At 40.8% G+C, this 10,538-nt stretch overlaps 1 protein-coding gene, 1 non-coding gene and 1 pseudogene across 7 annotated transcripts in view; all 3 read left to right on the top strand.

Annotated features, from left to right (window-relative positions):
- The first annotated feature begins 2,871 nt into the window (after positions 1-2,871).
- Positions 2,872-2,998, top strand: LOC125447891 (U6atac minor spliceosomal RNA). The gene has a single exon (XR_007246623.1). It is a non-coding gene; the product is annotated as a U6atac minor spliceosomal RNA (small nuclear RNA).
- Positions 2,999-4,771: 1,773 nt separating this feature from the next.
- Positions 4,772-4,839, top strand: LOC125447892 (U6atac minor spliceosomal RNA; annotated as a pseudogene).
- Positions 4,840-5,049: 210 nt separating this feature from the next.
- clip3 (CAP-GLY domain containing linker protein 3) overlaps positions 5,050-10,538 on the top strand; it is a 59,914-nt gene continuing 54,425 nt past the window's right edge. For 2 of the 6 annotated variants that reach the window (XM_048522500.2, XM_048522499.2), the window contains exon 1: positions 8,038-8,208. The gene's annotated coding sequence lies outside the window, so the exon portion shown is untranslated. Of the gene's footprint in view, positions 5,149-8,036; positions 8,209-10,538 lie in introns of those variants that run through there. The other 4 variants (XM_048522503.2, XM_048522501.2, XM_048522502.2 and 1 more) reach the window with 3 other exon arrangements.

The following is a 10,538-nucleotide window of genomic DNA, read 5'->3' as shown; positions in this document are numbered from 1 at the left end:
GGTAGTGTGGACTTGTTGGGCCAAAAGGCCTGTTTCCACACTGTAGAGATTCTATGACTCTTTATCACCACCACCTGCAAGTTCCCCTCCAAGCCACTCACCATCCTGACTTTGGAACATATAGCCATTCCTTCAGTGTTGCTGGGTCAAAATCCTGGAACTCCCCAATATGCAGTGTCAACACCCAATTCAATTGCATGTACGGGACAGTACATAGTACCATATACATTTTTTGCTAAAATATACCTAAAACTAAAATCATTATTTGAAAATCGCTCTCTGTATCTGAAAATTTCAGCATCCTAAAACAACAGAACAATTAATACAGAGATATTAGGAACTGCCGATGCTGGCGAATCTGAGATAACACGATGTGAAGCTGGATGAACACAGCAAGCCAAGCAGCATCAGGGGACTAGGAAAGTTTGATATTTTGAGACAAGACCCTTCTTCAGAAATGGGGGAGGGGAAGGGGATTCTGAAATAAATAGGGAGTCAGGGGGAGGCGAATAGAAGATGGATAAAGGAGAAGATAGGTTGAGAGGAGAAAGACAGGTCAAAGAGGTGGGGTTAGAGCCAGTGAAGGTGAATGTAGGTGGGGAGTTAGGGAGGGGATAGGTCAGTCCAGGGAGGACAGACAGGTCAAGGAGGTGGGATGAGGTTAATGGGTAGGAGATGGGGGTGGGGCTTGAGGTGGAAGGCATGGTTAGGGAGGCAGGGACTAGTTGGGCTGGCTTTGGGATGTGATCAGGGGAGGGGAGATTTTGAAGCTTGTGAAGTCCACATTGATACCCTTGGGATGCAGGGTCCCCAGGCGAGATATGAGATGCTGTTCCTGCATCTTTTGGGTGGCATCATTGTGGTAATGCAGGAGGCCCAGGATGGACATGTCGTCCAAGGAGTTGAGGGGGTGAGTTGAAATGGTTCATGACTGGGAGCTGTAGTTGTTCGTTGTGAACTGAAACAAACAACTACACCTTCCAGTTGTGAACCATTTCAATGAATGAAATGGTTTGAATGAACAGCATCTCATATTTCGGTTGGGAATCCTGCAGCCCAAAGGTGTCAATGTGGACTTCACAAGCTTCAAAACCAGCCCAACTAGTCCCTGCCTCTCTAAACATTGCTCCCACCTCAAGCCCCACCCCCATCTCCTACCCACTAATCTCATCCCAGCTCCTTGACATGTCCGTCCTCCCTGGACTGACCTACCCCCTCCCTAACTCCCCACCTACATTCACCTTCACTGGCTGTAACCCCACCTCTTTGACCTGTCTGTCTCCTCTCATCCTATCTTCTCCTTTACCCATCTTCTATTCGCCTCCCCCTGACTCCCTATTTATTTCAGAATCCCCTTCCCCTCCCCCATTTCTGAAGAAGTTTCTCGACCCGAAACGTCAATCTTTCCTGCTCTGCTGATGCTGCTTGGCCTGCTGTGTTCATCCAGCTTCACACAGAATAATTAATAGCATTGTGGGTGCATCAAAACTAAATGTACTACAGTGATTCAAGAAGGCAGCCATCTTTTCCAGAGCAACTACAGATAGCAATAAGTGCTAGTCCAACCCACAATGCACACATGCCATGAAATAAATAAAAGAACATTTACAGAATATTTCAATCTACACGTTTTAGATCCAAAGTGGTTTGGGTCTCACACTTGTTTATATTGAGATAATAAGATGTAGAGCTGGATGAACACAGCAGGGCAAGGAGCATCTTAGGAGCAAGAAAGCTGACGTTTCGGGCCTAGACCCTGCCTGAAACGTTAGCTTTCCTGCTCCTAAGATGATGCTTGGCCTGCTGTGTTCATCCAGCTCTACACCTTGTTATCTCGGATTGTCCAGCATCTGCAGTTCCTATTATCTCAGAGGAGTTTATATTGAGATCTATCTTCACTTAGCTCATTTTGTGAAGTCTATTATATATTTGTAATTTTATGCTTCTAGCTGCAATGCTTGCAAAAGCAGAAATGGGCTGTGCAGCCTCTAAAATTTTCTTTTGCAATCAGTACGATCATTTCTGATCTTCTACCAAAACTTCCAATTTCCTACCCTCTTTCTGTAACCTCTACTTGCCCAGGTCTTCCCCCTTTTAAAATATGGGCATATGTATCAGCTGCCTCTACACTTTCCAGTGCTTCCTTAATAATGATTGTCAATGACTCACGACCTGATCCTTGGAATGTCACTGTAAGAACCTAACTTCGGTTACTGACTGCATTCCAACATTTTTAGTAATTGCTGGAAAAGAACATTGTGGAATGAACTGTCTTTTTCTGTGCTGATTTACTCTATTCTTTTAGCATCTTGGAAACATCAGATACAGATAGTGATTATAAACAATGATTTTAGTTTTAATTTTAAATAAATTCATATGTAAATAGTACAATGTACAGTCCCTCACATACAATTGAATGGGGGAGCGGCTCGACATGTTGAGCATGCGCAGTCAACTGAGGAGTTGGAAGGTACATGGCGGCCAACCATTAAGACTGTAATCATTCTCAGACTCTGCTATCTAACTCTCTGTCACATTTTCCCGTTTTCATGAGCTGTATACTGGCCGGACTGATTTCCCTTTTGTTTTGTTCAAGCTTTGAGCGATTGATTGAGCTGCAGATGTGAAGTGAATGTCCATTGGCTGAAACCTGTATAAATTAGCATGATATGTCTTCGTAACTTTGGTCAGAAAATCAAACTGTATATTTCTTTTAACAGATTTTCAGATTTTCCACAATGTGCTTTAAATACACACAAATATAGAATTCAAGTATGACGTACATATTAGAAAGAGTCAGACTATCACACTGACCAAAATAAGTGTCGATAGCCCAGAGTATAAATATTGTCCTTACCGATTACAGCAGCTGTGTTGTATGAAAGGAGAGAAGGTTAGCACTCCCCTTGATAAGGATGGAAGGGGTCCTAGTGGCCTTACAACACACAAATGGTTAAGGCATTGCCATCTACTTAGTGGCATCTAACCATGTTTTTCTTCATAGAAAAGCAATCATGTTTGACTGGTTTTGCAAGTGTTGTCGAACCAAGTTGCTTCTTTTTACTTTGACGAAGAGGTAGTCAATGACACCAAGCTGGACTAAATCTCCTTAGAATGTATCTCTTCCTGTTCCCTGCAGCCTTCTTAATTTGACTGACATCCTCTCATCAATACAGTTCAGCCTTGGTGACTCTGTCGTGTTTACTACTTTCATGCTCCTGATTCCTATACTAGGTATGTTTTTTAAATTTAAAAAAAAATCTAACATTTACTCATTCCGGTCCTCTTCCCCACCCCCACCCCGCCCAAACCAAATATTGCTCATTTCAAGACATTGTTGTTTTGGTAAAGTCTTAGACTGATGGGGTCCTCTTCTAAACTGCAAAACATTACTTGCATTTGTGATTCAGCGGTAGAATTCTTTCCTGCCATGCGTGAGGCCCGCGTTCAATTCCTAGCCAATTCATCTTGCTCCTTTCTGGGGCTTAGTGGTTACCACTGCTACCTCACAGCACCAAGGGCCTGGCTTTGATTCCACCCTTTGGGGAGGCCACTGTCTGTGTGGGTTTGCTCCGGTTTCCTCCCACGGTCCAAAGATGTGCAGTTTAGGTGAATTGGCCATGCTAAACTGCCTGCAGTTTTCAGGGATTTGTAGATAAGGGAAATGGGTCTGGGTGGGATGCTCTGACATTTGATGTGGACTTCTTGGGTCAAAGGGCCTGTTTCCACACTGTAGGGAGTCTACAGTCATGCTCTTATTTCCACATCGAGTCCAGCACAGTTCATTTAGGATTGTTCATCTCCCCTTTAATTACACACGAGGAAGGCAATGGAAAACCACCTTATTGATTCATTTTCCTAGTCATATTCCAAGTGATGTTGAAAGTTGGAGGTTCCTACCAGCAATTGAAGGGATAATAGACTGTATCTTGTGGAGAAACAAACAGAGAAGCCACCCTTAGGCAGCTCACTACTCCATCAAAAAATATGAAGACTTGCCATAATGCGGATGACATTCTAAGCCTTTTTTCACTAGCAGCTACATTTTCAACCATTAACACACCCTTTTGCTTCTCACCAGAGACCATCTCTCAAGTAGACGAGGCTGGCATTACATAGCAACAAATCACTCACTATCTGCAAAATAATATCAAAGGAAATAAGGAAAACATTTAGCTTGATCGCTCATTTTGTTCACAAAGACAAACACAATCATTAATATTCACTACAAAGATCTCCACTGAGTTCAGTATAGAGACTCCCAGCAGTTTCCATTTTCCCTTATATTCACTGTCTTAACACAATGACCAAAATATCAAAGAACCTTTTGTGCGCTCCATGGTATCCATTATATGTATTTAAGGTAGTTTGTATCAAAGAGATGCATTAACATTATTTCCAAATTGTTATAGATTTGGGTTACTGCTCTGTCAGTTACAGTATCAATATATTGCATTTAATTTTGCTCTGTCATCTGTCACGCATTTATTTCAGGCTTTGTATATACACTCTGTTAGTTAGATATTGAATTATTACAAATTTACAGTCTTTTCCATGGTATCCAATACGTGTTATTAAAGGTAGTTTGTATCAAAGAGATGTATAAACATTAGCTCCATATTGCTATAGATTTTTGTTAGTGTTCTGTCAGCTACGGTATCAATATATTGCATTTAATTTTGCTCTGTCATCTGTCACACATACATTTCAGGCTTTGTATATACACTCTGTTGGTTAGATATTGAATTATTACAAATTTACAGTCCTGTAAGAATATTTACAACACACAAATGGTTAAGGCATTGCTATCTACTTAGTGGCAACTAACCATGTTTTTCTTTACAAGAAAGCAATCATGTTTGAATGGTTTTGAAACTGTCGTCAAACCAAGTTGCTCTTTTTTTTACCTCAACAGAGAGGTAGTCAATGACACCAAGCTTTAATCTTCGGTCAGACAGAACTTGATTATTGCTAAAAAGAAAGACACATCTTGTTGAAGTTTTTCAATTTGTATTCACTAGGACATTAACAAGAATACCAACATAAAGTGAACAACATTTTTATAGTGTTTGAGAAGAGTGTGCTGTTTGATTGGCAAGTAGACCTTAATTGGTACATTTTTTGCCACAGAGAATGCACAATTGGATGGTGAGTAACAATTAACTAACAAACTTGTTAAATTTTGTTGAAGATAATTTGTTCAGGCATTGCATGAGGAATGAACCAGAGAGTGACTGTCACCAAAGTATGCCTTTTTTCACCAATACTAAATTTTTAATATCTTACATTTAGGTAATGGATTAGTCTATATTTACAACTTGTAACTGTCAAGTAATCAGTTAATCCAGATTTAGCTGTTACAGTTAATTAATTATTCCATATTTACAGTCTTATGGTTCATAAATTATTCATTTTTTACAGACTGTTATAATTAAATGATGAATTATTTCATATTTACAGTTTATTACAGTCAAATAATCAATGATTGTATGTTTATAACCTATTGCAGTTAATTAATTATCTTCTATTTACAACAACAACCTGCATTCAAATAGTGTCAAGTCAATAAACATTTGAAGATGCTTCGCAAGAACATTAGCTGACAAAATGGAGCACTGAATCGCATAAGAGGATATTAGGACTGATGACTAAAAGCTTGAGCTTATAGCAAGTTCTAAGGATGATTTTAAATGAGAAGAGAAGCTTCAAGGTGAGAATTCAAGACATTAAGGCCAGTTTGGGTATTGACGACCAATGATGGGAAAAAGATAGTTGTCGGAGGACAAGATGCTAGAGTTGGTGTAATGAAAGCTCTCAGAGGATTGTAGGTAAGGAAAGTGCAGCCAGGAAGAGATTTGGACTCATGAATGAAAATTTAAAATTCAAGGCAATGCTGAATTGAGAGATAGAGTAGGTCAGTGAGCACATGGATGATGGGTGAATAGTACTTGGTCCAGTCAAGATTTGGGCATCAGACCCTTTAGATGAACTGATGTTTATGGAAGGTTGAAGGTAGAAGACTGATCAGAAGGGCATGGGAAGAGTTGAACCTGAGGAGTAGATGAGAATGTCAGCAGCAAATGGGCGGAGGCAGGTGCAGAATGGAGTGATTTTTTGGTTTTTCAGCAGGTGTGAGGTCATATAAGAAAAATTGAGGTTATATACCTGGCAGAGGTCACTTTATTGGAGAAAGGGTGCTTGGTACATGGGTGATATGGAGGAAATTTACCAGGATGTTGCCAGGGCTGGAAAAATGCAGTTGGGTAGGCTGGGGTTGTTCTGCTTGGTAACAAGAAGGCTGAGTTCTTAGGAAGGATCACCGGACCCAAAATGTTAACTCTGATTTCTCTTCACAGATGCTGCCAGACCTGCTGAGCTTTATCAGCAATTTTTGTTTTTGTTTGAGGCTGGGGGGATATTTTATTAAGCTTTACAAGATTGTAGGGACCTAAATAGAATGGCTGGGAAGGATCTGTTTCTTTTGCTGGAGAGGTCAATGACTAGGGGAAATAGAATAAAAGTGGTGAACAATTAAAGTTAGAGAGATGGGTAAACACATTTTTTTCACCCAGAGAGTGATCAGGGTCTGGAATCCAAAGCCTGAAACCTTCAACTCATTTAAAAGGTGTCCGGATAGGCACCTGAAATCCTATAACCTTTAGGAATGTGAACCAAATGCTGCAAGGTGGAATTAGGCTTGGTGGCCCATTGCTTGGCCAACACAGACATTTTGAACAGAGTGATATTTTTCTATGCTGTAAAGTTTATGGGGAGGTTTAATTGAGACATTCAAGGTTATTAAATAGAAATAATGTGCTGAGTTGTAGGGGAAAGGGCAGGAGAATAGCATTCAGTCATAATGCTGATATAGAGAACTGGAGCAGATATGGTGAATTGAATGGTACCCCCCGCACTGTAATAGTTCCGTGATTCTATAAACTTAAGCTTAGGGTAAGATAGAATGTCAAAATTGTGAACAGTCTGTCAGCCTCAAATGATTGCCTCGGAGAGTAATGGAATTGATGGCAAGTGAGCAGAATTTGTGTTTGGGACCAAAGAACAGTGGCTTCCATTTTCATTAGAGGAAATTTATGCCTCTGTAAGGAGCGAGGCAAAGGAAATGTTGTTGTAAGGTTGAGGAGTGAGGCAGACTGGTTGTTGCCAGTGTACTTGGGAAGCTGACATTTTTTTTGAGTGCTTTCTTTGATAGGTAGCATGTCAATGATAAATATAAGGAGAAGAGGATCAGACCCTATGAGGAATCCAGTGGTAACAGTGATGTGGTGGAAACAGAAATATAAGGTATTCTGGCCACCACTGGATAGATAAGAGATAGAACCAGGTGGGAACAAGACAGAGGTAGTGGATAGTATTGTCCATTATGTCAAAGTCAGCTTGAGGAGGGATGGTATAGTGTGCTCATAGTCATGTCAGATGTGACTCTGGTTAATGTGGTTTCAGTGGGGTTGATGGGGCAGAAATCTGATTTTAGAGGTTCAAACATGGAGTCAGCAAGATCAACGAGACGAGTCAACAAGATGAGTCAGATTTTGTAGGTGACTACACATTCTAAGATTTTGATGAGGGAAAGGAGGTAGGAGATTAGATGATCCTTTTCAACAACTGAGGCATTTTAGTTTTGAGTGTTGAATTGGACGGCAGTTTCAAAGGGCCACATACTACATGTAGCAACTGAGACTGCAGGTTCTTCAAATGAAATGCAATCCCCAGCAATCACATTTAATATTTAATGGATATAGATTTATTATTCTAGGAACATGCTGTAGGCAGATTATTTTCCTCTTGAGCGTAAGGGGAAAGCATCAGTCAAATGGCTGAAAACCTGTTCATTTATCCTCAATCTGAAAACATTTTATTGTGGTGGATTTCTGCTTGAGCCTGGATTGTGCATCAAAACGGTAATGCCACACTCCAGGCGGGGGTGCAAGGTATTGAACATTTGTCCCCATTGCAGTCAAGCACCACCTGAACGAGAGTGTTTTCTAGAATTTGCAGCCTCGGGTGCAGCACTGACTGATCAATTCTCAGAGGCCAGGAGGAGTTGCTGTGACGCAGGCGGCTGGGTTCAGCCCCAACGTTCAGCTGCTTCTGAATGACTGGAGATCCACGCAGCTCGAATCAGCACCAGGCAGGCGGCGGAGCTGAGCTACTCCGGTAGGATTGCATGACAACGACTGAAATCTGCTGGTGTGTTTTTTTAAAAATTCTGAATGTAGCGATTTGGTCGCGCTGCAGCGTCAATGAAATTGCAACAACTGCAGCATAATATTCCTAGCCGTGGCTGTTGCGCTTGTCGGGGCGCTGGTCCCCATTTGATATTGACAGGCTCCTGAATGGTGCTTTGACGAGGACGGGTCGCTCCTTCAATTGTTTTCCTCCCAGGCTTAACGTTTGGCGAACGTGAATGAGTAGCATTCGGTTCTCCAGGCCAGGGACGTGGAGAATACATGGTTTCTCTGACCGTGGTGTGTCTTGTACTCTTTCAGTGACGCAGGTTGCAATCCATGCAAGCTTGCTGCTGTCTCCCCTTCTCTATTGTTTGGTATCCCGGGCTAAATGGGGAAGGTGCGAAAATAACAAAAAAAAAAGCAAAGCAGGGCAGAAAACTGATCAGCAACGCGGGTTTAATTATATAATTTCTTAAGGGTGTTTCTGTTTATTATTATAGAATGGGTCTGTAAAATATGTTCATATTGTAAATAATCTGGTCTCCCAAAACTTGGTACATTAGAAATAATCGTTCTAAAATAACCATTTCATATTATGAAATGTAGGTTTGATATTGCCGTTTTACCAAACCTCAAACCCAGGGCTCTCGACTAGAACTCTGTCTGATTCTGTCGTCTGGTAGATGGTGCAAACTGATTTATCCAATATTTACAGAATATTTTTCATAACTTAGATCATTTCTGAAAAAGTTTAACATTTACCAGAAAATTCACTTGATGTTAAAGTGATGGCCGTTCCTTTCTCATGTTTTATACATTGTGTATGGATAGTAAATATTTGGAATATAAAGTAAAACCTCTGAACGCTTTTTATATCCAGTGAATGGTACAATGGAAAAATTCTAAGAACGTAAGTGGTTTTAGATGTTACATTTGGATGATTTGAATTCAATGTTTTGTGATGATTGTGTAAACAAAACATTTTTAGAGGAGTCGTCCTACACTCTAACCAAATGCTTTCAATTGCTTTTATTTTCGGATGAAGTCTTTTGAAATATTAATGAATTTGACTAGCATCTTTGTCTAGCAGTCGATTTGGGTAGTCCATTTTGACCAAGTCATGAAAAGACAGTGGATCTGAAAGGGTTAACTTTACTCCACTTGAACTGCCTATCCATTACCACGCTAAGGTCCTGGTAAGGGTGAATGCTCTTTCTCAGACTCGCAGAATTATTTCAGTACCTGCAACATTTCAAGTATGAATGGTGCTTTTTAATTTTTGTGGGAGAGAGAGATTACTTTCCCCTCTTCCATACTTACCTTTTTCCAGCTCTCCCTTTCCATCTTCTCCTTTGTCTCCTTCCCAGCTCTTCTCCCACTCATTCCTCTTACCCTTTCCCACTTCCTTCTATTCAGCCCTCCCCTTTCCTCTCCTCTTCCTGCTTTCCCCCAACTTTTCCTCTCCCAACACTCAAAATTTAATTCCTGGCATCGACCTCAGCTCTGAACAACAGACTCAGCTCAAATCCATCCGTGTCAGAATGTTTTTCAATTATTTCTGCCCTCCCGTTCAATTTTTGATGTAAATACATCTCCTCCAGTGCAGCGCAGCATGCCCCACGATGGTGAACCTGCCTGACAGTTGCCTCTTAACTACTCATTTTTTCTGGAGTTCACAAACAACTATCAGGGTCACTGAACCTTTCGTTTTCTGTCCCTCTCCACTTAACTCTTTGGGGAGAAGCTTTTCCTTCACTTGACTCTGTCATCAGGGTACGTGCTGAGAGCAGGAACACACCATATGGAGAATAACAGGTGTCAACCCACCTTCCTCCTGTGAATTCTTGGCTCAGAACCAGCTCAAAAATTGTATTAATATTACCAGGACTCCCGTGGCTTTCGTTGACACAAAGTCAGTTGATGCCCTGTTTTGTAATATCAGGAGTATTAAAGCCTGAAATGTACAATGTATTATTCTTTTATTAACATGGAATATGTTATGTTGCTAATATGAGACAGTGTTATAACAGTATAATAGTAGAGAAGGAGCACATTCAGCCCTGATCTTAGTAAAACAATCTAGCCAGTGCCATTCCACTGCTCTGATTCCCTATCCCCATTAGTTATGCCCATTAAACATCCTTTTGAAATCATTGATTGTCACCATTCAAACCCCATATAGACAAGAGATTTTGTTCCCAAGCATTGTGTAAAACAAGTTCTTCCTTATACCACCTCTGCATCTCTTGCCCAAAACCTTAAAACTGCATCCACTAGTCTACCATCAACTAACAGAAGCAACAAATCTTGGGCTACCTTATCTAAACCTATTACGGTTTTGTACATCTC

The sequence above is a fragment of the Stegostoma tigrinum genome, chromosome 39, assembly GCF_030684315.1.
Source record: "Stegostoma tigrinum isolate sSteTig4 chromosome 39, sSteTig4.hap1, whole genome shotgun sequence".
NCBI lineage: Eukaryota > Metazoa > Chordata > Chondrichthyes > Orectolobiformes > Stegostomatidae > Stegostoma > Stegostoma tigrinum.
This window is presented reverse-complemented; position numbering and strand designations above follow the sequence as displayed.